Genomic DNA, 13,483 nt, shown 5'->3' with positions numbered 1-13,483 from the left:
GCTCCAGACCGGCGCGTTTCTGAAGGTCAAAAAAAACAAAAATTAATTAGAATTACAAACTGACACTTGACTGGAGGCTCTTTAATAGATAATGAGGTACAGAGTTATCAAGAGCATGAATTTACCCTCCCTTTAAAGCTGTGATGAGTGCATGTTATTGATTGCACTATTTACTTTATTCCTATAATAAACATACTCTTATAAGATCTGGAGTTCAATCGATAGATATTCTATTTCTGAGTCATAAGAAATCCAAAGAATTTCTTTGTACCAAAAAAAAAACCACCTTACCTTACTGTTAGGAAAGAGGTCACCTAAAAAGAATGAAGACATCATGGAAGAATAAGGAGAATTGCAGAAACTGGGCCAACAGTTTCACATTTATTGGTGGGCTCTGATTTTCCATCCATTGTTTTGTAATGGAACAATGTAATGTCATTTCTTCTGCCCTATTATAAGAGAATTTATAACTAGACCCCCAAGATATAGCTTGTTAGCTATAGTTTTCAAAAATACAGGCAGAAAATGGCCTACATCTCAAGATCTTGAGGGTAAAGAAAAACAACTATAAATATAGTTTTGCATGAACCATAGCTACAATTCTCTTTGTGATACATACTGAACAAAGTCTACTGGCACCAGGTATAGTTATACATTTCTATGCATATTTACTTTCGAAACATTGTACATCCAATAAAGAAATAATGAAAAAAAATATTGTAATTTAATAGCTTTCTCTAGTATTGCAACCATTTAAATAATATAACAATGCAAGAAATATTTCCTAGTACAGCAGAGTGCTGCCGTATGTGTTGTATGACTCACGCTTGCTTTTTGGCATCAAAATAATAACAAGTAAAAGTGGAACATATATAATAAGAGAGCAGGTGGAAAGCAGAATTATCACCAGCTGTTTATGTAAATTTAGAAAACATTATGGAGGAAAATTGGATGTTTTCAACATGTCTCATGGCATGCCTTAATCTGTATTCCTAAGGACATCCTCTGAGAGTGAATTGACAACAGAAAATTTCCAAAATGTGAAAAAAAACATAGTGCATGATGCCATTCACTGAAACACTTTGACCCAGTTAGCTTTATGAAATATTCTTTGGCAAGAAAACACCAACACTAAAAGAAGGCTGCGTCAGCATCCAATAGTGATCAACGTTCTCTATCACTTCATCACAAATACAGAAAAAGCAGCAACTTTTCCACCCCCAGTATAAGTTTGTGTCTTTGTCAAGATAATATAGTAATGTACAGCTTTCCTATTTAAACCCCCTGCAACCAATCAAAACATATGTACATATCCACCAATAAATGCAAATCTTATAGCAAACATATTATAAAATATTATAATAGCATTTCCAATTACACCATAAATATAAATGTTCAAGTCCAAGTGTGATTGAGTAAATTCTCTATGTAAACAATAAAGATAAGCATAAATCTGTGAGCTGATTGCATAATGTGAACTGTTTGGAAACAAACCTACTAGACTTGCTCAGGAAAAGTCTCCCTGATTGGCTGAGACTGCAGTACTTGCTACTATTTCACCAAGGCACTCCAGCACTCCAGCATACTATAAAGGCCGATATTGCTCAGCAAAAACTGCCTCCTCATGTCACTGCAGTGCCAATCACTATGTGCCGCCTCCATTTGTGGTTTAGAAACAATATGTAGGTGAGCCATTGTCATGTCAACTGGAAAAGGGAAGTGTCCCTGCTACTAAAGCCAGAGACCAGTGACTATTAGGGTCTAATCTTAGGGTACAGTCACACTAGCATATAAAAAAATCGGTTGCATTCCCATCCAGGAGAGTGGGACGATTTTTTTACTTACTTGTGATCCGTGTGCTGTTCGTCTGCTGTCAGTGTGCAATCTGTTTTTTACTCAGTAGCTATGAATCATTTACAAGACCATTTACAGCTTTCTATGCTTCAGAATTGTAATGTATCTGTAAAAATTGCTTGCCATACTGATGGTCAGTATGACATGCGATTTTTTTTCTTGCACTGTACCAATATCGGAGTGAAATTGCAGCATGCTGCAATTTTTTTCTTATGCCGTATACTGCTGAAAAAAATACACAGAAATATACTAAACTATATAAACTGCTCAAAAAAATAAAGGGAACATTCAAATAACACATCCTAGATCTGAATGAATGAAATATTCTCATTGAATACTTTGTTCTGTACAAAGTTGAATGTGCTGACAACAAAATCACACAAAAATCATCAATGGAAATCAAATTTATTATCAATGGAGGACTGGATTTGGAGTCACCCCCAAAATTAAAGTGGAAAAACACACTACAGGCTGATCCAACTTTCATGTAATGTCCTTAAAACAAGTCAAAATGAGGCTCAGTATTGTGTGTGGCCTCCATGTGCCTGTATGACCTCCCTACAACGCCTGGGCATGCTCTTGATGAGTTTGCAGATGGTCTCCTATGGGATATCCTCCTAGACCTGGACTAAAGCATCCGCCAACTCCTGGACAGTCTGTGGTGCAACGTGACGTTGGTGGATGGAGCGAGACATGATGTCCCAGATGTGCTCAATCGGGTTCAGGTCTGGGGAACGGGTGGGCCAGTCCATAGCTTCAATGCCTTCATCTTGCAGGAACTGCTGACACACTCCACATGAGGTCTGGCATTGTCCTGCATTAGGAGGAACCCAGGGCTAACTGCACCAGCATATGGTCTCACAAGGGATCTGAGGATCTCATCTCGGTACCTTATGGCAGTCAGGCTACCTCTGATGAGCATATGGAGGGCTGTGCGACCCTTCAAAGGAATGCCACCCCACCCCACACCATTACTGACCCACTGCCAAACCGGTCATGCTGAAGGATGTTGCAAGCAGCAAATCGCTCTCCATGGCGTCTCCAGACTCTGTCACTTCTGTCACATGTGCTCAGTGTGACCCTGCTATCATCTGTGAAGAGCACAGGGCGCCAGTGGCGACTTTGCCAATCCTGACAAATGCCAAGCGTCCTGCACGGTGTTGGGCTGTGAGCACAACCCCCATCTGTGGATGTCGGGCCCTCATACCACACTCATGGAGTCGGTTTCTAACCGTTTGTGCAGACACATGCACATTTGTGGCCTGCTGGAGGTCATTTTGCAGGGCTCTAGCAGTGCTCCTCCTGTTCCTCCTTGCACAAAGGCAGAGGTAGCGGTTGTGCTGCTGGGTTGTTGCCCTCCTACGGCCCCCTCCACGTCTCCGGGTGTACTAGCCTGTCTCCTGGTAGCGCCTTCAGCCTCTGGACACTACGCTGACAGACACAGCAAACCTTCTTGCCACATCTCGCACTGTCGTGCCATCCTGAATGAGCTGCACTTCCTGAGCAACTTCTGTGGGTTGTCTCATGCTACCACGAGTGTGAAAGCACAACCAACATTCAAAAGTGACCAAAACATCAGCCAGAAAGCATTGGTACTGAGATGTGGTCTGTGGTCCCCACCTGCAGAACCACTCCTTTATTGAGTGTGTCTTGATAATTGCCAATAATTCTATTTTCTATTCCATTTGCACAACAGCATGTGAAATTGATTGTCAATCAGTGTTGCTTCCAAAGTGGACAGTTTGATTTCACAGAAGTTTGATTTACTTGGAGTTATATTCTGTTGTTTAAGTGTTCCCTTTATTTTTTTGAGCAGTGTATAAACCGAAAAATAAACAAAAAAGGCTGCCTCATTGACTAACTTTAGTCCGAGTGCAATCTGATTTTTTATCGGATTGCACTCGTTCGATTTATACACTTGTGTGAGCGAGCCCTAAATGTAATATAACATGTTTGCTATAAGAATTGGTGAACATGCACAGTTGTTTTGATTGGTTGCAGGGGGTTTAAATGCAATGGCTGTGCACTACGTATTCACTTGACAAAGACCGAGACCTATACTAGTGTTTGAAACGTTGCTGCTGTTTCTCTGTTTGTGATACTGTAATAAAGCATGTTGATCATTATTGGAAGCTGCGTTTTTTTACTTGGAAGTTGCTTGGGAAGAGGGATCATCCCACATTTGCCATTCGTGCATCTACAAATTATTGATCCTTGATGATCAACATAATTGTTCAAGCACCACTACAGCATTTTCAGCACTGGAGTAGTGCTACTAATCCGAGTTCCCTGACCCTATTATTATACTTACCAGCCACCAACCTCTGCTGTTCTGCTCCAATACCGCGCCGGTATCTTCTGACTCACTGGAAGTCAGAGGTAACAGTCACAAGCTCTCAGTGTTAGTCTTTGAAAGTCTGATTTTGCCCTCTTTCTGATTCTCATAGACTTATATTGAGTTGTGACTTCTGGATCACACAACAAATACTGGAGCATTCCGGCAAATTACAACCTGCAGAAGAGTGACCGGAGCGACGGCGATAAAAGTTCCCTCTAAGCTTATCATTCTAGAAACAAAAGTAGAAATAGCACAATAATGTAAAAATAGCACAATAATGAGACTGATGAGCCCAATTATAGATATATCCGCTTTCATAGTGTGATGTTTTTTATCTATCATTTCCAGAGCGCACAGCTAAGGCCACATTCACACATCTGTGCGAGTAATATTATTAGTGTTGATCGAGTATGTATCATTAACCCTTTCTGGGGAGCACGCTTGGGTGCTCGCCGAGTATTTTGGCGTGCTTGGCATTTCATTCACTCAGAATTCAGAATGATACATACTCGATCAACAGCAGTTATTATCTGAGAGAGACAGACCCATTTCTTTCTGAAGTGTCATCCTAGTTGCATCCATTTTTTTCTCATCTGTTTTTTCACTCTTTTTCTCCATTGATGATAAGCAATGAGTGAGTTAAAAATATATAAATCATAGATGGATCACTACTGTACATAGTCTGTCTTCTGCGTGTCATCTGCTTTATAAGGATCTCCATAGACTTTTGTGGTAGAGTCTGATCTTCAAAAATGGATAAGAATAGGACATGTTCTGAGTATCACGGGCCGGACACACAGATCCACTGTTAAAATGGATCTGTGTTTGGATCTACGATACTCTAGGTCTGTTGGCTGTATGATAAAACAATGGAGAGCACACCGGCATGTCATATGAATGTAAATGTAGCCTAAGACCATATTCCCACTTGCAATTAGGCTGTTTCCTTTCCTCTGTGCTTTTCCTGCAGATAACTGCATCAAAATAAGCTATCTGCTCTGATTATTGCATCATTCATGTGTTTTCCTTTTTTTATGCATATTTGGAACAGATTTGGCTTTTTAATGCAGAAATGCTGGAATTCTGCACATAAAAATGCATTGCATTTTTTCCATATATTTTTTCAGGCTCTTATAGAGGCCCATTGGGAAAAATGCACTAAAAAATGCATAGATTGTTGGCTTCTTTAAATGCACAGTGAGCATGAATTTTTAAGAAATCACATACACTTTGCTTGAAATGATAAAGAAAATCTGTCAGCAGGTTTTTGCTATTTAATCTGAGAATAGCAAAATATAGAGAAAGAGAGCCTGGTTCCTGTGATGAATCACTTATTTGGCTGTGTTTTAGCTTAGATACAATCAGTGTTTTATCGGCAGGAGATTATCATTGCTGGACTAGGTCTCATGTGCAGGCTAATCTAAGTGCCCCCGCCCCCACCATTTATTGGCAGCTTGCTGACAATGCACAGTGTTCACAAGAAGCTACCAATCAGGGGTGTGGGTGGGGTTATACAGAGCTCAGCATTCAGAGCACAGAACAGGGAAAACAGAGATTCTATCAAGCAGCCCAGTAAGTGACACATCACTGGAATCATGCTCTCTGCCTTTATATTGTGCTGCTCTCAGATTACATAGCAAAAACCTGCTGACAGATTGCCTCTGAATGCAGAAGTGGAAAAAGTTCAGTATTTATGATATGTTTAAAGATGAACTTGGATAGAACAGTGGCCAAAAGCACTAAATAGGGTTGTGTTACAGCTCTTAGCACAGCACCCTTTTCAAAAAGGAACCTTGGCCACTTATGGGAGTCCAAGCGTTTGGATGATCAGTAAGTTTTCACACATTCTATTTTCTTTTGAAGCTTGTTATATTTTTTCATTGAAGTATTCAATGGAAAAAAACAAGGATACCCCTGACGAAGCCGCACCAGACGCAGCTTTTTTCATGCCTCTCTAAAAATTCCATCTCCTACATGGGGTGCATCCTAGATTTCAATCAAGTATAAGTGACCACAATTGACTAAGGGTGTCCTTTAACTAGGAACCCTGTACTAATTTGACTTGAATTGTTTTGAATTGGGGGCTCCTCAGACAGGTATACATAGAATGATGGATAGTCACTCTTTATTGAGGGTGCACTCTTCAGGGTGATCATACTCTGGATCACCTATATATATATGGTTTCTGGCTACATAATATATTGGCATTGATGCACTTTATGCATTTTATATAGGTGGAACATGGGGTCCGGTTACCCTGAGTAAATCGAGTATTTTTTATATATATTATGTGATGTTATGTACTGGTCTATTATTGTTATTAGATCTTGAATACACTCTGTTACTATGTGTATAAATATGAGATTTATTTAATGGTCACATACAGTACAGACGAAAAGTTTGGACACACCTTATAATTTAAAGATTTTTCTGTATTTTCATGACTATGAAAATTGTACATTCACACAGAAGGCATCAGAACTATGAATTAACACATGTGGAATTATACACTTAACAAAAAAGTATGAAACAACTGAAAATATGTCTTATATTCTAGGTTCTTCAAAGTAGCCACCTTTTGCTTTGAGGACTGCTTTGCACACTCTTGGCATTCTCTTGATGAGCTTCAAGAGGTAGTCACCAGAAATGGTTTTCACTTCACAGGTGTGCCCTGTCAGGTTTAATAAGTAGGATTTCTTGCCTTACAAATGGGGTTGGGACCATCAGTTGTGTTGTTCAGAAGTCAGGTGGATACACAGCTGATAGTCCTACTGAATAGACTGTTAGCATTTGTATTATGGCAAGAAAAAAGCAGCTAAGTAAAGAAAAACGAGGGGCCATCATTACTTTAAGAAATGAAGGTCAGTCAGTGTTAAAAATTGGGAAAACTTTGAAAGTGTCCCCAAGTGCAGTTGCAAAAACCATCAAGCGCTAGAAAGAAACTGGCTCACATGAGGACCGCCCCAGGAAAGGAAGACCAAGAGTCACCACTGCTTCTGAGAATAAGTTTATCCAAGTCACCAGCCTCAGAAATCGCAGGTTAACAGCAGCTCAGATTAGAGACCAGGTCAATGCCACACAGAGTTCTAGCAGCAGACACAGCTCTTCAACAACTGTTAAGAGGAGACTTTGTGCAGCAGGCCTTCATGGTAAAATAGCTGCTAGGAAACCACTGCTAAGGACAGGCAGCAAACAGAAGAGACTTGTTTGGGCTAAAGAACACAAGGAATGGATATTAGACCAGTGGAAATCTGTGCTTTGGTCTAATAAGTCCAAATTTGAGATCTTTGGTTCCAACCACCGTGTCTTTATGCGACGCAGAAAAGGTGAACGGATGGACTCTACATGCCTGGTTCCCACCGTGAAGCATGGAGGAGGAGGTGTGATGGTGTGGGGGTGCTTTGCTGGTGACACTGTTGGGGATTTATTCAAAATTGAAGGCATACTGAACCAGCATGGCTACCACAGCATCTTGCAGCGGCATGCTATTCCATCCGGTTTGCGTTTAGTTGGACCATCATTTATTTTACAACAGGACAATGACCCCAAACACACCTCCAGGCTGTGTAAGGGCTATTTGACCAAGAAGGAGAGTGATGAGGTGCTACGCCAGATGACCTGGCCTCCACAGTCACCAGACCTGAACCCAATCGAGATGGTTTGGGGTGAGCTGGACCGCAGAGTGAAGGCAAAAGGGCCAACAAGTGCTAAGCATCTCTGGGAACTCCTTCAAGATTGTTGGAAGACCATTTCTGGTGACTACCTCTTGAAGCTCATCAAGAGAATGCCAAGAGTGTGCAAAGCAGTCATCAAAGCAAAAGGTGGCTACTTTGAAGAACCTAGAATATAAGACATATTTTCAGTTGTTTCACACTTTTTTGTCAAGTGTATAATTCCACATGTGTTAATTCATAGTTTTGATGCCTTCAGTGTGAATGTACAATTTTCATAGTCATGAAAATACAGAAAAATCTTTAAATGATAAGGTGTGTCCAAACTTTTTGTCTGTACTGTATATAATGAATACACAGAACTCACTTAGTCTGATGTTTATTTTTCTTTGTTAGTGTAAATGGCATATAAATTCGAGAGATGCCAAATGTTAAGCACAATGTTTGCACCATATATTTTATGCTAGAGGTAGGACATGTGTCCATTACATCTATATGAGCAAGACCTTTTTGAGAGACTATTTTAAACGTTTTTATATGTTTTTTTGTATATATTCCCAATAAAGACTTGATATACTAACTTTATAATTGGTGGGTGTGCACATCCTTTATGTGGTTCTTTTTTCTGTCATTATGATTGAAAAAAAGCAAGGAACACATAAGTGGAAAATGTTTATTTCCATTTTTATCTATGAACAATGTTGGTTTCACCCCTGTGTGAAACCTGTATTTACAATTTAATTAATCAGTTGAGAATATGTCTGATATATAATGTAAATTAAAATGTCTCAAAATGCGCACAATCCATTTAAGTTTAACATTTTTTTGGTGGTGTATTTTTGTCGTGGACACATTTACACATAAAGTATAATATTTCCAAGTATATTAATTTCTTTAAACAACTTGTGAAAAAGTCACAACACTCCAGTAGTCACTAGTGAATGTGGAAAGTTTATTCACCCATAACACAGTGACATTTCAGCTCTCTCCAGAGAAATTTTCATGCAATTAAAATTTCTTTAAAATGTCTTCTGTCATTGCCTTTATTTGTGGAACAGGTTTGTGTCCAACTCTATGGTTGTATGCATAAGCGAAAAGTTAAGAGCATTGATGTAGCCAATTAAATTAAAACCAGTCTGAACCAGCATTCCTTGATCTGCATGTATAAATCTATTATATGTTTTTATACATATATACAATGGATGTAAAAGTCTACACACCCCTGTTAAAATGGCAGTTAATTTTGTCAGGTATAAAGATCATACCAAGAATAATCATTTCAGAACTTTTTCAACCTTCCACTTTTATTGTCAACCATAATCTGCATGAATTCATTGAGAAACAATAATTTTAAAGGGGAAAGTAAAAGTAATGCAATTTAAAATAATGTGGTTGTTTAAGTATCAACATTCCCTTTTAATTGTTGATATGGTTGTGTTCAGAATTAGCCATTCACATTTAAGTTCATGTTAAATAGTAGTTGTAACGGGTCTGGGAGGTGGAACTTCTGAGCTACTATTGAAAGGGGCAGCCCTTGTAAGGAAGCGGGTGGCTCCCAGGGAAGGCGGGCAGGTAGTCACGGCAAGTGACAGGAACAGTCTCTGGGAAGAAGGGCAGGAGGTCACGGCAAGTAACGGGAAAAGTCTCTTGACAGGCGGGTGGTCACGGCAAGTGACAGCAGGGTAAGAGTCTCTAGACAGGCAGGTGGTCACGGCAAGTGACAGCAGGGTAAGAGTCTCTAGACAGGCAGGTGGTCACGGCAAGTGACAGCAGGGTAAGAGTCTCTAGACAGGCAGGTGGTCACGGCAAGTGACGGCAGAGCCTTCAGGGAGGCTAGCAGGCGTGTAGCAGGTGAGCGCTCCCAGGTGAGCGGGTAAGAGTCTCTCGGCTGGCTGGCAGGTGGTCTCAGGCAGGTATCAGGCAGGTATCAGGCAGGTAACAGGCAGGTATCAGGCAGAAGCTTCCTGATCAGCAGGCGGACTGGTCCATAGATTGACTGGCGGATGCAGGTAGACAGACTGTCGGACCGCAGGAATGCTAGCAGGTAGAAAGCGCTGAAAAGCAGACTGGCAACGGGACCTGAGGGCTGAAGCAGAGGTGAAAGGCTTTGCAACAACTTTGCTCGGGCACCTCCATTTTGGAGGAGGTGCCTTATATATGGGAGCTCCACCGGCAATTGGCCGGGGACTCCTTAGGGCGGCGCGCGCGGCCCCTTTAAGAGAGAGGGAGCGCGCGCGCGCCCTAAGCACAGTGCCCGGGAAGCGGCGAGCGCTGCCAGCAGCCAGCAGCGCAGGAAGAGGACACCGAGAACGGAGCAGGGAGGTGAGAGGACAGTAACCCCCCCTTTAGGCCCCCCCCTTTTTTAGGCTGGAGAGAAATTTATCAAGGATGAGCGGGGCATGGATGTTCTCCCGGGGCTCCCACGTTCTCTCCTCAGGACCAAACCCCTGACAATCCACTAGAAAAAAGGTCTTTCCTCTTACCCTTTTGGTGGCCAGAATGCTCTCTACCTCAAACTCGTCTTCAGCGGAAACCGAAGCAGGAGGCGTACCTGTAGACTTGGAAAAAGAGTTAAGTACCACAGGTTTGAGGAGAGATACATGGAAGGAGTTAGGGATCTGCAAGTTGGCCGGGAGTTTCAATTTATAGGCCACCGGGTTGATTTGTTTGATAACTTCCAGTGGGCCAATGAACCGAGGCTCTAACTTGTAGGAAGGAATCTTAAGCTGGACATACTTGGACGAGAGCCAGACTTTATCTCCAGGACGGAATTGGGGAGGATCCAGACGTCTTTTGTCAGCCTGTTTCTTCATCCGCTCGGAGGACTGAAGAAGTGCGGATCTGGTACTCTCCCAAATGGAGGACAATTCGCTAACAAGAGATTCCGCCGCCGGATTATCCACCGAGGCGGAGACGGGAAACGGGATCCGAGGATGCTGACCGTAGACAATAAAAAACGGGGATTTGGAGGAAGACTCGCTCTCGTGATTATTATAGGAAAATTCGGCCCACGGTAAAAGATCCACCCAGTCGGAATGGTGGGCATTAACAAAGTACCGGAGGTAACTGGTTAAAATTTGGTTGATCCGCTCTACTTGACCATTGGACTGTGGGTGATAAGCAGAGGAGAAGTCCAAGGTGACCCCCAGCAGTTTACACATGGCTCTCCAGAAGCGAGAGGTGAACTGAAATCCTCGGTCGGATATGAAGTGGAGAGGGAGACCATGAAGACGGAAAATATGATGGATAAAGTCTTTAGCCAATTCAGATGCAGACGGAAGGCCCGGCAGGGGAATGAAGTGAGCCATCTTAGAGAAGCGGTCAGCAACCACCCAAATGACCGTACAACCAGTACGGACAGGGAGATCCGTTATAAAGTCCATGGCTATATGCTGCCACAGGGCAGCAGGTATGGGAAGAGGCAGAAGGCGGCCGGCTGGCAGATGTCTAGGAACCTTGTTACGGGCGCAGGACGCACAGGCTGAGACAAAGTCTATTATGTCCTTGTGCAGGGTAGGCCACCAGTAATGCCGGGTAATAAGCAGGAGGGTCTTTTTCTGGCCAGCATGGCCAGCTAGCTTAGACGAATGTCTCCAATGTAGGACTTTCTCACGATCAGGTACTGTTACGAACGTCTTACCGGGTGGAAGATGAATTAGATCCACGGGAGCCACCAGCATTACCTTGGCGGGGTCGATGATGTGCTTAGGCTCCTCCTCTAGATCAGAGAACAAAAAGGATCGGGACAAGGCATCAGCTTTGATATTTTTGTCTGCCGGGCGAAAATGAAGAATGAAATCAAAGCGGGCGAAGAACAAGGACCACCGGACTTGGCGCGGGTTAAGTCTTTGGGCACTCTGGAGATAAGCCAAGTTTTTGTGATCCGTGTAGATTATTACCGGGTGAAGAGCCCCCTCGAGCAGGTAACGCCACTCCTCCAGTGCCAACTTAATGGCTAACAATTCTCAGTCTCCTATAGAATAATTGCGCTCAGATGAGGAGAAGAGTTTGGAGAAGAAGCCGCAGGTTACCATTCTCTCGGATGACGCCCTTTGGGTGAGCACCGCTCTGGCTCCGGAGGAGGAGGCATCTACTTCTAAGAAGAATTGTTTGTTGCTGTCCGGACGGTGCAGCACAGGAACGGAGGAGAAAGCTTGTTTCAATGACAGGAAGGCCTCCTCTTCCTCGGACGGCCATTCTTTGTGATTAGCGCCCTTACGGGTGAGCGCAGAGATAGGGGCAGTCCGGGAAGAGAAGTGCGGAATGAAGAGGCAGTAGTAGTTGGCGATACCCAGGAACCGCTTCAACCCCTCCGGTCGGGGCCACTTCTGGATGGCAGAAAGTTTCTCAGGATCCATTCGTAGACTGGTCTGAGAGATAATGTAGCCCAGAAATGGAAGCGAGGTCTGCTCAAAGAGGCACTTCTCAAATTTAGCGTAGAGGTGGTTTTGCCTGAGCCTGAGCAGGACCTGACGAACGTCCCTCCGGTGTGTGGGGAGATCCGGAGAGAAGACCAAGATGTCGTCCAGGTATACCACCACGCAGGAGTAGAGGAGGTCACGGAAGATGTCATTGGCCAACTCTTGAAAGACGGCGGGAGTATTACAGAGACCGAAGGGCATTACGAGGTATTCATAGTGGCCGTCCCGGGTGTTGAATGCCGTCTTCCATTCATCCCCCTGACGGATACGAACCAGGTTATAGGCCCCACGGAGATCCAGCTTGGTGAAGATTCTAGCACCCCTCAGGCGGTCAAATAATTCAGGAATGAGCGGAAGGCGGTATTTATTCTTCACCGTGATCTGGTTAAGGCCTCTATAGTCTATGCAGGGACGGAGTGAGCCGTCCTTCTTTTTAACGAAGAAGAAGCATGTTCCCGCCGGGGAGGTAGATTTCCGGATAAATCCCCGGGCCAGGTTCTCCTCGATATATTCAGACATGGACCGGATCTCAGCAGCGGACAAAGGGTAGATACGCCCTCGGGGCGGAGTAGCTCCAGGTACCAAGTCGATAGGGCAATTGTATGGTCTATGAGGAGATAATGTCTCTGCTTCCTTTTTATTAAAGACATCAGCATAAGACCAATAGGGTACCGGCAGGCCGGGTAGATTGGCGGGGGGAGGAGAAGGACGGGCAGGACGAACGGGAACTAAACAAGTCTTATGGCAGTCCTGTCCTCAGCGAAGGGCTTCTCCGGTCTGCCACTCAAGCACGGGTGCATGTCTCTGGAGCCAAGGTAGGCCAAGCAAAAGGGCATGAGAGAGACCAGGTAGAACATGAAAGAAGATGCTCTCAGAGTGCAGCATTCCCACCTGCAGAGTTATGGGTTCGGTGATAAGTTGGATGGGATGCGGTAAGAGACCGCCGTCCACGGTGGCGACAGATAAGAGTTCGGCCAGAGGTTTGGTGGGAATGCGGTATTTCTCTACCAGGGACTGAGAAATAGAGATGAGCGTTGTTCAACTCGAACTGTTCGCCAATCTCAAATTCGAGCTGTTTTGGGCGGTGTTCGAGCCGTTCGGCGAACACCAACGATTTGAGAAAAATTCGGCTGTTCGAGGTTATGTTTGATAACTGTTCGTGCACCAAAATCATAACTGGATTTTTTCTCAGTAATGAT

Source organism: Phyllobates terribilis, unplaced genomic scaffold (genome assembly GCF_046119375.1).
Source record: "Phyllobates terribilis strain yellow unplaced genomic scaffold, ASM4611937v1 Scaffold_2__4_contigs__length_985480577, whole genome shotgun sequence".
NCBI lineage: Eukaryota > Metazoa > Chordata > Amphibia > Anura > Dendrobatidae > Phyllobates > Phyllobates terribilis.
The sequence above is the reverse complement of the archived record's forward strand: the minus strand, read 5'-3'. Positions refer to the sequence as shown.